The 13494-nt window shown below is 42.0% G+C and overlaps 1 pseudogene across 1 annotated transcript in view; it reads right to left on the reverse strand.

Moving 5' to 3' along the window:
- Window positions 1-436: 436 nt before the first annotated feature.
- The window catches only part of LOC311099741 (tetratricopeptide repeat protein 21A-like), an 87272-nt pseudogene continuing 74214 nt past the window's right edge, over window positions 437-13494 (reverse strand). The window contains exons 27-28 of the transcript in view: window positions 13267-13334; window positions 437-502 (exon numbers count right to left, since the gene is read on the reverse strand). The product of the transcript in view is annotated as a tetratricopeptide repeat protein 21A-like (transcript). The remainder of the gene's footprint in view (window positions 503-13266; window positions 13335-13494) is intronic.

Here is a 13494-nt window from a genome sequence, read left to right on the forward strand (position 1 = left end):
TAAATGTAATATATATATATATATCTTTTTTTTTTTTTTATATACATTTGCTACAAACCTGTTTTTCCTTTGTCATTATGGGGTATTGTGTGTAGATTGAGGGGGAAAAAACAATTTAATCCATTTTAGAATAAGGCTGTAACGTAATAAAATGTGTTAAAAGTCAAGGGGTCTGAATACTTTCTGAATGCACTGTATTTAACATTCGAACAGACTATTTTACATTACAGAACAACTATTAATAAAAGTTGCATAGTATTTGCATATCTCAAGTGCAGTACAGTATATCTTGAACATATTGTGCAAAGAACAAAGCACTTGTTTTGATAAAGACAAAGTTCCCCATAGTTAATTGGAGTAGGGGGCCTTGTGCTATGTTGACAGGTTACTAGTGGTCAGAGCCATGGAGGGTTAATCACATGACCCAGGCTGAGGTTCAGGGTCGGAGAGCAGAGCGGATCTCTGTCTGTATCAGAGGGTAGTCTGGGTGCTCTGTGAGGACCTGATGGGGAACAGGCAGGTCAGGACAACTATCTCTCACTACACTGATACTTAATCAATCAATCAACCTCATCCTCTAAACCAGGGGTGTCAAACTCATTTTAGCTCAGGGGCCACATGGAGGAAAATCTATTCCCAAGTGGGCCGGACCGGAAAAATCATGGTATATATAACTTAAAAACAACAACTTCAGATTGTTTTCTTTGTTTTAATACGATCAACATACAACATAAAGCTGGAGCCTGAGGACAGTGTGTCCAAAATAGTAAAAGCACAACATCACTATTAATCATAAAACACGTCAAGTTTATTTGAAAATTCTAAAGAAAAAGAACACACAAACACACAATGCCTCAGTGATTAACATAACTGTTTCACAGATCACAGAACTATATCAGGGTGTCATTTCTCAGGCAGAAATGTAGATAAAAATAATGAAATCCTGTTCCCCAAACAAGTGCAAGAACCACAGCGTCAAGAATAGGTTAAATATACAAATAAAATAAAATCAATTAAAAACAATAGCACATCAACATAAAAACATATAAACATAAATCTGAAAGCGTTGCTCAAACTCCCGTAACAGTCCCGTTATTTTATCTTTGAACCGCTTCATGTCTGCCACATGTTTGGTCGCGCACACATTTTTCAGACAGGGGAAGTGAGCTGCATCACCACCGGCAAGTTGCGTCTCCCACAATGACAGCTTCAACTTGAAAGAACGTATGCTGTCATAATACTGCGTGACAACTTTGTTGCGCCCTTGCAGCTGTTTGTTCAAGTTATTCAGGTGCTCTGTAACATCCACCATAAATGCAAGGTCCTGCATCCATTCTGCGGAATTAAATTCTAACACTGGTTTGCCCTTTTCTTCCATGAACTGTTCAATTTCTTCTCGTAAATCAAAGAAACGCCTCAGCACAGCACCTCGGCTTAACCATCTTACCTCAGTGTGGTATGGCAGGCCATAGATGTGGTCTTTCTCTCTGAGAAGGCTGTCAAACTGACGGTGATTCAGGCTTCTGGATCGGATTAAATTAACAGTTTGGATGACCACCTTCATGACGTTATCCATCTTTAATGACTTGCAACACAAAGCCTCCTGGTGCAAAATACAGTGAAAAGTCAAAAAATCACATCCTCCATTTGCAGATTGCACTTTCTCTCTGAACTTTGTCACAACGCCTGCTTTTTTCCCGATCATTGAGGGCGCACCATCTGTAGCCAGGCTGACAGCGCGGGACCAGTCCACTCCGACCCTGTCCAGCGCGCCGACGAGTGCGGTAAAAATATCAGCTGCTGTCGTTGTATCTGTCATCGGCACCAACTCCATGAACTCCTCGGTGACGGTCAATGTGTCATCAACTCCGCGGATGAAAATGGCCAGTTGTGCAACATCTGTAATGTCCGTGCTTTCATCAATTGCAACCGAAAACGCAATAAATGACTTTACTTTTTGCTTCAACTGGCTGTCCAAATCCACTGAAAGATCGGAAATCCTGTCTGCAACTGTGTTTCTTGTCAGGCTGATATTTGCAAAAGCCTGCCGCTTTTCAGGGCACACAATCTCCGCTGCCTTCATCATGCATGTTTTTACAAATTCACCCTCACTAAATGGTTTTGAAGCCACTGCGATTTCATTAGCAATGAGGTAGCTAGCTTTCACTGTAGCGTCACTGATGTCTCGGCTGTGAGTAAACACAGACTGCTGTTTCTTCAGACCCGCCAACAGTTCATTCACCTTCTCTCATCTCCACTGTCCTTGAAAGTTGTCATATTTGTCGGCATGAAGACTCACATAGTGGCGACGAAGGTTATATTCTTTCAGCACTGCAACATGCTCTGAACACACCAAACATACAGCTTTCCCATTCAATTCCGTGAATAAATAGGATGACCATTTTTCTTGGAACACTCTGCACTCTGCGTCCACTTTTCTCTTTTTTGACAGAGACATATTGGGGCAATGAGGGTGCCAAAGCACATAATGTTAAAAGTAGAAGCCGTAATAAATATCGCGGGCAAAACAAAGTAGCTCATTGGCTGCACGTGCTTGACCTACTTGCTCTGCCCCGGTATAAACAGTTTGCTTGCTTAACACAATTGCTATTGCGCCATCCAGTGGACGCAATTGGAACAGCAGTTTATTTTATTGAAAAATTGCAGCGCATTTTTATACTTTACAAAATTATAATTATTATTATTATTATTTTTTTTCAAAATCATCTCGCGGGCCGGATTAAACCCGTTTGCGGGCCTGATTCGGCCCGCGGGCCGGACGTTTGACACCCCTGCTCTAAACTAAGGCACTCCACTAAATCCTTTCCAATATGTTCGGTAGTGATAGCCTGGGTCCCAGATCTGTCTTGCAGACTGATCCAGGTTACAGTAGTAATATAGACAGATCTGGGATCAGGCTACAGTAGTAATATAGACAGATCTGGGACCAGTAGTAATATAGACAGATCTGGGACCAGCTACAGTAGTAATATAGACAGATCTGGGATCAGGCTACAGTAGTAATATAGACAGATCTGGGACCAGTAGTAATATAGACAGATCTGGGACCAGGCTACAGTAGTAATATAGACAGATCTGGGACCAGTAGTAATATAGACAGATCTGGGACCAGCTACAGTAGTAATATAGACAGATCTGGGACCAGGCTACAGTAGTAATATAGACAGATCTGGGACCAGTAGTAATATAGACAGATCTGGGACCAGGCTACAGTAGTAATATAGACAGATCTGGGATCAGGCTACAGTAGTAATATAGACAGATCTGGGACCAGTAGTAATATAGACAGATCTGGGACCAGTAGTAATATAGACAGATCTGGGACCAGGCTACAGTAGTAATATAGACAGATCTGGGACCAGTAGTAATATAGACAGATCTGGGACCAGCTACAGTAGTAATATAGACAGATCTGGGACCAGGCTACAGTAGTAATATAGACAGATCTGGGACCAGTAGTAATATAGACAGATCTGGGACCAGGCTACCGTAGTAATATAGACAGATCTGGGATCAGGCTACAGTAGTAATATAGACAGATCTGGGACCAGTAGTAATATAGACAGATCTGGGACCAGTAGTAATATAGACAGATCTGGGACCAGTAGTAATATAGACAGATCTGGGACCAGGCTACAGTAGTAATATAGACAGATCTGGGACCAGTAGTAATATAGACAGATCTGGGACCAGGCTACAGTAGTAATATAGACAGATCTGGGATCAGGCTACAGTAGTAATATAGACAGATCTGGGACCAGTAGTAATATAGACAGATCTGGGACCAGCTACAGTAGTAATATAGACAGATCTGGGACCAGTAGTAATATAGACAGATCTGGGATCAGGCTACAGTAGTAATATAGACAGATCTGGGACCAGTAGTAATATAGACAGATCTGGGATCAGGCTACAGTAGTAATATAGACAGATCTGGGACCAGGCTACAGTAGTAATATAGACAGATCTGGGATCAGGCTACAGTAGTAATATAGACAGATCTGGGACCAGTAGTAATATAGACAGATCTGGGATCAGGCTACAGTAGTAATATAGACAGATCTGGGACCAGTAGTAATATAGACAGATCTGGGACCAGGTTACAGTAGTAATATAGACAGATCTGGGACCAGGCTACAGTAGTAATATAGACAGATCTGGGACCAGTAGTAATATAGACAGATCTGGGACCAGGCTACAGTAGTAATATAGACAGATCTGGGATCAGGCTACAGTAGTAATATAGACAGATCTGGGACCAGTAGTAATATAGACAGATCTGGGACCAGGTTACAGTAGTAATATAGACAGATCTGGGACCAGGCTACAGTAGTAATATAGACAGATCTGGGACCAGTAGTAATATAGACAGATCTGGGACCAGTAGTAATATAGACAGATCTGGGACCAGGCTACAGTAGTAATATAGACAGATCTGGGACCAGGCTACAGTAGTAATATAGACAGATCTGGGATCAGGCTACAGTAGTAATATAGACAGATCTGGGACCAGTAGTAATATAGACAGATCTGGGACCAGTAGTAATATAGACAGATCTGGGACCAGGCTACAGTAGTAATATAGACAGATCTGGGATCAGGTTACAGTAGTAATATAGACAGATCTGGGATCAGGTTACAGTAGTAATATAGACAGATCTGGGATCAGGTTACAGTAGTAATATAGACAGATCTGGGATCAGGTTACAGTAGTAATATAGACAGATCTGGGATCAGGCTACAGTAGTAATATAGACAGATCTGGGACCAGTAGTAATATAGACAGATCTGGGACCAGTAGTAATATAGACAGATCTGGGACCAGTAGTAATATAGACAGATCTGGGACCAGGCTACAGTAGTAATATAGACAGATCTGGGACCAGTAGTAATATAGACAGATCTGGGACCAGGCTACAGTAGTAATATAGACAGATCTGGGATCAGGCTACAGTAGTAATATAGACAGATCTGGGACCAGTAGTAATATAGACAGATCTGGGACCAGGCTACAGTAGTAATATAGACAGATCTGGGATCAGGCTACAGTAGTAATATAGACAGATCTGGGACCAGTAGTAATATAGACAGATCTGGGATCAGGCTACAGTAGTAATATAGACAGATCTGGGACCAGTAGTAATATAGACAGATCTGGGACCAGGTTACAGTAGTAATATAGACAGATCTGGGACCAGGCTACAGTAGTAATATAGACAGATCTGGGACCAGTAGTAATATAGACAGATCTGGGACCAGGCTACAGTAGTAATATAGACAGATCTGGGATCAGGCTACAGTAGTAATATAGACAGATCTGGGACCAGTAGTAATATAGACAGATCTGGGACCAGGTTACAGTAGTAATATAGACAGATCTGGGACCAGGCTACAGTAGTAATATAGACAGATCTGGGACCAGTAGTAATATAGACAGATCTGGGACCAGTAGTAATATAGACAGATCTGGGACCAGGCTACAGTAGTAATATAGACAGATCTGGGACCAGGCTACAGTAGTAATATAGACAGATCTGGGATCAGGCTACAGTAGTAATATAGACAGATCTGGGACCAGTAGTAATATAGACAGATCTGGGACCAGTAGTAATATAGACAGATCTGGGACCAGGCTACAGTAGTAATATAGACAGATCTGGGATCAGGTTACAGTAGTAATATAGACAGATCTGGGATCAGGTTACAGTAGTAATATAGACAGATCTGGGATCAGGTTACAGTAGTAATATAGACAGATCTGGGATCAGGTTACAGTAGTAATATAGACAGATCTGGGATCAGGTTACAGTAGTAATATAGACAGATCTGGGATCAGGCTACAGTAGTAATATAGACAGATCTGGGACCAGTAGTAATATAGACAGATCTGGGATCAGGCTACAGTAGTAATATAGACAGATCTGGGACCAGTAGTAATATAGACAGATCTGGGACCAGGTTACAGTAGTAATATAGACAGATCTGGGACCAGGCTACAGTAGTAATATAGACAGATCTGGGACCAGTAGTAATATAGACAGATCTGGGACCAGGCTACAGTAGTAATATAGACAGATCTGGGATCAGGCTACAGTAGTAATATAGACAGATCTGGGACCAGTAGTAATATAGACAGATCTGGGACCAGGTTACAGTAGTAATATAGACAGATCTGGGACCAGGCTACAGTAGTAATATAGACAGATCTGGGACCAGTAGTAATATAGACAGATCTGGGACCAGTAGTAATATAGACAGATCTGGGACCAGGCTACAGTAGTAATATAGACAGATCTGGGACCAGGCTACAGTAGTAATATAGACAGATCTGGGATCAGGCTACAGTAGTAATATAGACAGATCTGGGACCAGTAGTAATATAGACAGATCTGGGACCAGGCTACAGTAGTAATATAGACAGATCTGGGATCAGGTTACAGTAGTAATATAGACAGATCTGGGATCAGGTTACAGTAGTAATATAGACAGATCTGGGATCAGGTTACAGTAGTAATATAGACAGATCTGGGATCAGGTTACAGTAGTAATATAGACAGATCTGGGATCAGGTTACAGTAGTAATATAGACAGATCTGGGATCAGGCTACAGTAGTAATATAGACAGATCTGGGACCAGTAGTAATATAGACAGATCTGGGACCAGGTTACAGTAGTAATATAGACAGATCTGGGACCAGGCTACAGTAGTAATATAGACAGATCTGGGACCAGTAGTAATATAGACAGATCTGGGACCAGTAGTAATATAGACAGATCTGGGACCAGGCTACAGTAGTAATATAGACAGATCTGGGACCAGGCTACAGTAGTAATATAGACAGATCTGGGATCAGGCTACAGTAGTAATATAGACAGATCTGGGATCAGGCTACAGTAGTAATATAGACAGATCTGGGACCAGTAGTAATATAGACAGATCTGGGACCAGTAGTAATATAGACAGATCTGGGACCAGCTACAGTAGTAATATAGACAGATCTGGGACCAGGCTACAGTAGTAATATAGACAGATCTGGGATCAGGCTACAGTAGTAATATAGACAGATCTGGGATCAGGCTACAGTAGTAATATAGACAGATCTGGGACCAGTAGTAATATAGACAGATCTGGGACCAGTAGTAATATAGAAAGATCTGGGACCAGGCTACAGTAGTAATATAGACAGATCTGGGACCAGTAGTAATATAGACAGATCTGGGACCAGTAGTAATATAGACAGATCTGGGATCAGGCTACAGTAGTAATATAGACAGATCTGGGACCAGTAATAATATAGACAGATCTGGGACCAGTAGTAATATAGACAGATCTGGGACCAGGCTACAGTAGTAATATAGACAGATCTGGGATCAGGCTACAGTAGTAATATAGACAGATCTGGGACCAGTAGTAATATAGACAGATCTGGGATCAGGTTACAGTAGTAATATAGACAGATCTGGGATCAGGCTACAGTAGTAATATAGACAGATCTGGGATCAGGCTACAGTAGTAATATAGACAGATCTGGGACCAGTAGTAATATAGACAGATCTGGGACCAGGCTACAGTAGTAATATAGACAGATCTGGGACCAGTAGTAATATAGACAGATCTGGGACCAGTAGTAATATAGACAGATCTGGGACCAGGCTACAGTAGTAATATAGACAGATCTGGGACCAGTAGTAATATAGACAGATCTGGGACCAGTAGTAATATAGACAGATCTGGGACCAGTAGTAATATAGACAGATCTGGGACCAGCTACAGTAGTAATATAGACAGATCTGGGACCAGGCTACAGTAGTAATATAGACAGATCTGGGATCAGGCTACAGTAGTAATATAGACAGATCTGGGATCAGGCTACAGTAGTAATATAGACAGATCTGGGACCAGTAGTAATATAGACAGATCTGGGACCAGGCTACAGTAGTAATATAGACAGATCTGGGACCAGTAGTAATATAGACAGATCTGGGACCAGGCTACAGTAGTAATATAGACAGATCTGGGACCAGTAGTAATAAAGACAGATCTGGGACCAGTAGTAATATAGACAGATCTGGGACCAGTAGTAATATAGACAGATCTGGGACCAGGCTACAGTAGTAATATAGACAGATCTGGGACCAGTAGTAATATAGACAGATCTGGGACCAGTAGTAATATAGACAGATCTGGGACCAGGCTACAGTAGTAATATAGACAGATCTGGGACCAGGCTACAGTAGTAATATAGACAGATCTGGGACCAGTAGTAATATAGACACATCTGGGATCAGGCTACAGTAGTAATATAGACAGATCTGGGACCAGTAGTAATATAGACAGATCTGGGACCAGGCTACAGTAGTAATATAGACAGATCTGGGACCAGTAGTAATATAGAAAGATCTGGGACCAGGCTACAGTAGTAATATAGACAGATCTGGGACCAGTAGTAATATAGACAGATCTGGGACCAGTAGTAATATAGACAGATCTGGGACCAGTAGTAATATAGACAGATCTGGGACCAGTAGTAATATAGACAGATCTGGGACCAGGCTACAGTAGTAATATAGAAAGATCTGGGATCAGGCTACAGTAGTAATATAGACAGATCTGGGACCAGTAGTAATATAGACAGATCTGGGATCAGGCTACAGTAGTAATATAGACAGATCTGGGACCAGGCTACAGTAGTAATATAGACAGATCTGGGACCAGTAGTAATATAGACAGATCTGGGATCAGGCTACAGTAGTAATATAGAAAGATCTGGGATCAGGCTACAGTAGTAATATAGACAGATCTGGGACCAGTAGTAATATAGAAAGATCTGGGATCAGGCTACAGTAGTAATATAGACAGATCTGGGACCAGTAGTAATATAGACAGATCTGGGACCAGTAGTAATATAGACAGATCTGGGACCAGGCTACAGTAGTAATATAGACAGATCTGGGATCAGGCTACAGTAGTAATATAGACAGATCTGGGACCAGTAGTAATACAGACAGATCTGGGACCAGTAGTAATATAGACAGATCTGGGACCAGTAGTAATACAGACAGATCTGGGACCAGTAGTAATATAGAAAGATCTGGGACCAGGCTACAGTAGTAATATAGACAGATCTGGGACCAGTAGTAATATACACAGATCTGGGATCAGGCTACAGTAGTAATATAGACAGATCTGGGACCAGGCTACAGTAGTAATATAGACAGATCTGGGACCAGTAGTAATATAGACAGATCTGGGATCAGGCTACAGTAGTAATATAGACAGATCTGGGACCAGGCTACAGTAGTAATATAGACAGATCTGGGACCAGTAGTAATATAGACAGATCTGGGACCAGTAGTAATATAGACAGATCTGGGACCAGGCTACAGTAGTAATATAGACAGATCTGGGACCAAATCAAATCAAATCAAATCAAATTTTATTGGTCACATGCGCCGAATACAACAGGTGCAGACATTACAGTGAAATGCTTACTTACAGCCCTTAACCAACAGTGCATTTATTTTAAACAAAAAAGTAAGAATAAAACAACAACAAAAAAGTGTTGAGAAAAAAAGAGCAGAAGTAAAATAAAGTGACAGTAGGGAGGCTATATATACAGTAAAATAAAGTGACAGTAGGGAGGCTATATATACAGGGGGGTACCGTTGCATAGTCAATGTGCGGGGGCACCGGCTAGTTGAGATAGTTGAAGTAATATGTACATGTGGGTAGAGTTAAAGTGACTATGCATAAATACTTAACAGAGTAGCAGCAGCGTAAAAAGGATGGGGTGGGGGGGCAGTGCAAATAGTCCGGGTAGCCATGATTAGCTGTTCAGGAGTCTTATGGCTTGGGGGTAAAAGCTGTTGAGAAGTCTTTTGGACCTAGACTTGGCACTCCGGTACCGCTTGCCGTGCGGTAGCAGAGAGAACAGTCTATGACTAGGGTGGCTGGAGTCTTTGACAATTTTGAGGGCCTTCCTCTGACACCGCCTGGTATAGAGGTCCTGGATGGCAGGAAGCTTTGCCCCAGTGATGTACTGGGCCGTACGGACCAGGCTACAGTAGTAATATAGACAGATCTGGGACCAGTAGTAATATAGACAGATCTGGGACCAGTAGTAATATAGACAGATCTGGGACCAGTAGTAATATAGACAGATCTGGGACCAGTAGTAATATAGACAGATCTGGGACCAGTAGTAATATAGACAGATCTGGGACCAGTAGTAATATAGACAGATCTGGGACCAGTAGTAATATAGACAGATCTGGGACCAGGCTACAGTAGTAATATAGACAGATCTGGGACCAGTAGTAATATAGACAGATCTGGGACCAGGCTACAGTAGTAATATAGACAGATCTGGGACCAGGCTACAGTAGTAATATAGACAGATCTGGGACCAGGCTACAGTAGTAATACAGACAGATCTGGGATCAGGCTACAGTAGTAATATAGACAGATCTGGGATCAGGCTACAGTAGTAATATAGACAGATCTGGGACCAGTAGTAATATAGACAGATCTGGGACCAGTAGTAATATAGACAGATCTGGGACCAGGCTACAGTAGTAATATAGACAGATCTGGGACCAGTAGTAATATAGACAGATCTGGGATCAGTAGTAATATAGACAGATCTGGGACCAGGCTACAGTAGTAATATAGACAGATCTGGGACCAGTAGTAATATAGACAGATCTGGGATCAGGCTACAGTAGTAATATAGACAGATCTGGGACCAGTAGTAATATAGACAGATCTGGGACCAGTAGTAATATAGACAGATCTGGGACCAGGTTACAGTAGTAATATAGACAGATCTGGGATCAGGCTACAGTAGTAATATAGACAGATCTGGGACCAGGCTACAGTAGTAATATAGACAGATCTGGGACCAGGCTACAGTAGTAATATAGACAGATCTGGGATCAGGCTACAGTAGTAATATAGACAGATCTGGGACCAGTAGTAATATAGACAGATCTGGGACCAGTAGTAATATAGAAAGATCTGGGACCAGGCTACAGTAGTAATATAGACAGATCTGGGACCAGTAGTAATATACACAGATCTGGGACCAGTAGTAATATAGACAGATCTGGGACCAGTAGTAATATAGACAGATCTGGGACCAGTAGTAATATAGACAGATCTGGGATCAGGCTACAGTAGTAATATAGACAGATCTGGGACCAGGCTACAGTAGTAATATAGACAGATCTGGGACCAGTAGTAATATAGACAGATCTGGGACCAGGCTACAGTAGTAATATAGACAGATCTGGGACCAGGCTACAGTAGTAATATAGACAGATCTGGGACCAGTAGTAATATAGACAGATCTGGGATCAGGCTACAGTAGTAATATAGACAGATCTGGGACCAGTAGTAATATAGACAGATCTGGGACCAGGCTACAGTAGTAATATAGACAGATCTGGGACCAGGCTACAGTAGTAATATAGACAGATCTGGGACCAGTAGTAATATAGACAGATCTGGGACCAGGCTACAGTAGTAATATAGACAGATCTGGGACCAGTAGTAATATAGACAGATCTGGGACCAGTAGTAATATAGACAGATCTGGGACCAGTAGTAATATAGACAGATCTGGGACCAGTAGTAATATAGACAGATCTGGGACCAAATCAAATCAAATCAAATTTTATTGGTCACATGCGCCGAATACAACAGGTGCAGACATTACAGTGAAATGCTTACTTACAGCCCTTAACCAACAGTGCATTTATTTTAAACAAAAAAGTAAGAATAAAACAACAACAAAAAAGTGTTGAGAAAAAAAGAGCAGAAGTAAAATAAAGTGACAGTAGGGAGGCTATATATACAGTAAAATAAAGTGACAGTAGGGAGGCTATATATACAGGGGGGTACCGTTGCATAGTCAATGTGCGGGGGCACCGGCTAGTTGAGATAGTTGAAGTAATATGTACATGTGGGTAGAGTTAAAGTGACTATGCATAAATACTTAACAGAGTAGCAGCAGCGTAAAAAGGATGGGGTGGGGGGGCAGTGCAAATAGTCCGGGTAGCCATGATTAGCTGTTCAGGAGTCTTATGGCTTGGGGGTAAAAGCTGTTGAGAAGTCTTTTGGACCTAGACTTGGCACTCCGGTACCGCTTGCCGTGCGGTAGCAGAGAGAACAGTCTATGACTAGGGTGGCTGGAGTCTTTGACAATTTTGAGGGCCTTCCTCTGACACCGCCTGGTATAGAGGTCCTGGATGGCAGGAAGCTTTGCCCCAGTGATGTACTGGGCCGTACGGACCAGGCTACAGTAGTAATATAGACAGATCTGGGACCAGTAGTAATATAGACAGATCTGGGACCAGGCTACAGTAGTAATATAGACAGATCTGGGACCAGTAGTAATATAGACAGATCTGGGACCAGTAGTAATATAGACAGATCTGGGACCAGTAGTAATATAGACAGATCTGGGACCAGTAGTAATATAGACAGATCTGGGACCAGTAGTAATATAGACAGATCTGGGACCAGTAGTAATATAGACAGATCTGGGACCAGTAGTAATATAGACAGATCTGGGACCAGGCTACAGTAGTAATATAGACAGATCTGGGACCAGGCTACAGTAGTAATATAGACAGATCTGGGACCAGGCTACAGTAGTAATATAGACAGATCTGGGACCAGTAGTAATATAGACAGATCTGGGACCAGTAGTAATATAGACAGATCTGGGACCAGGCTACAGTAGTAATATAGACAGATCTGGGACCAGGCTACAGTAGTAATATAGACAGATCTGGGACCAGGCTACAGTAGTAATATAGACAGATCTGGGACCAGGCTACAGTAGTAATATAGACAGATCTGGGACCAGTAGTAATATAGACAGATCTGGGACCAGGCTACAGTAGTAATATAGACAGATCTGGGATCAGGCTACAGTAGTAATACAGACAGATCTGGGACCAGTAGTAATATAGACAGATCTGGGACCAGGCTACAGTAGTAATATAGACAGATCTGGGATCAGGCTACAGTAGTAATATAGACAGATCTGGGACCAGTAGTAATATAGACAGATCTGGGACCAGTAGTAATATAGACAGATCTGGGACCAGTAGTAATATAGACAGATCTGGGACCAGGCTACAGTAGTAATATAGACAGATCTGGGATCAGGCTACAGTAGTAATATAGACAGATCTGGGATCAGGCTACAGTAGTAATGTATCATCCACAGTACAGACCTTGTGACAAACCTCTATGGCCTCGTTGTACTCCCTGACCTTCAGATAGTTGAAGGCCAGTCTGAAACCTGAATGGAAGAAGGGAAACAACCATTAACTTGACATGTATTAGAACTGAAGAACCAGACTATATCTGTCACGGTTCAGACAGACGACCAGAGGACCACAATTGCGTCACACCAGAAAGTTTATTAAAACTTAAGGGAAAAGGGAAGTAGGGAGTGAATG

This window comes from Coregonus lavaretus, assembly GCF_964263955.1.
Source record: "Coregonus lavaretus genome assembly, chromosome: 2".
Classification (NCBI taxonomy): domain Eukaryota; kingdom Metazoa; phylum Chordata; class Actinopteri; order Salmoniformes; family Salmonidae; genus Coregonus; species Coregonus lavaretus.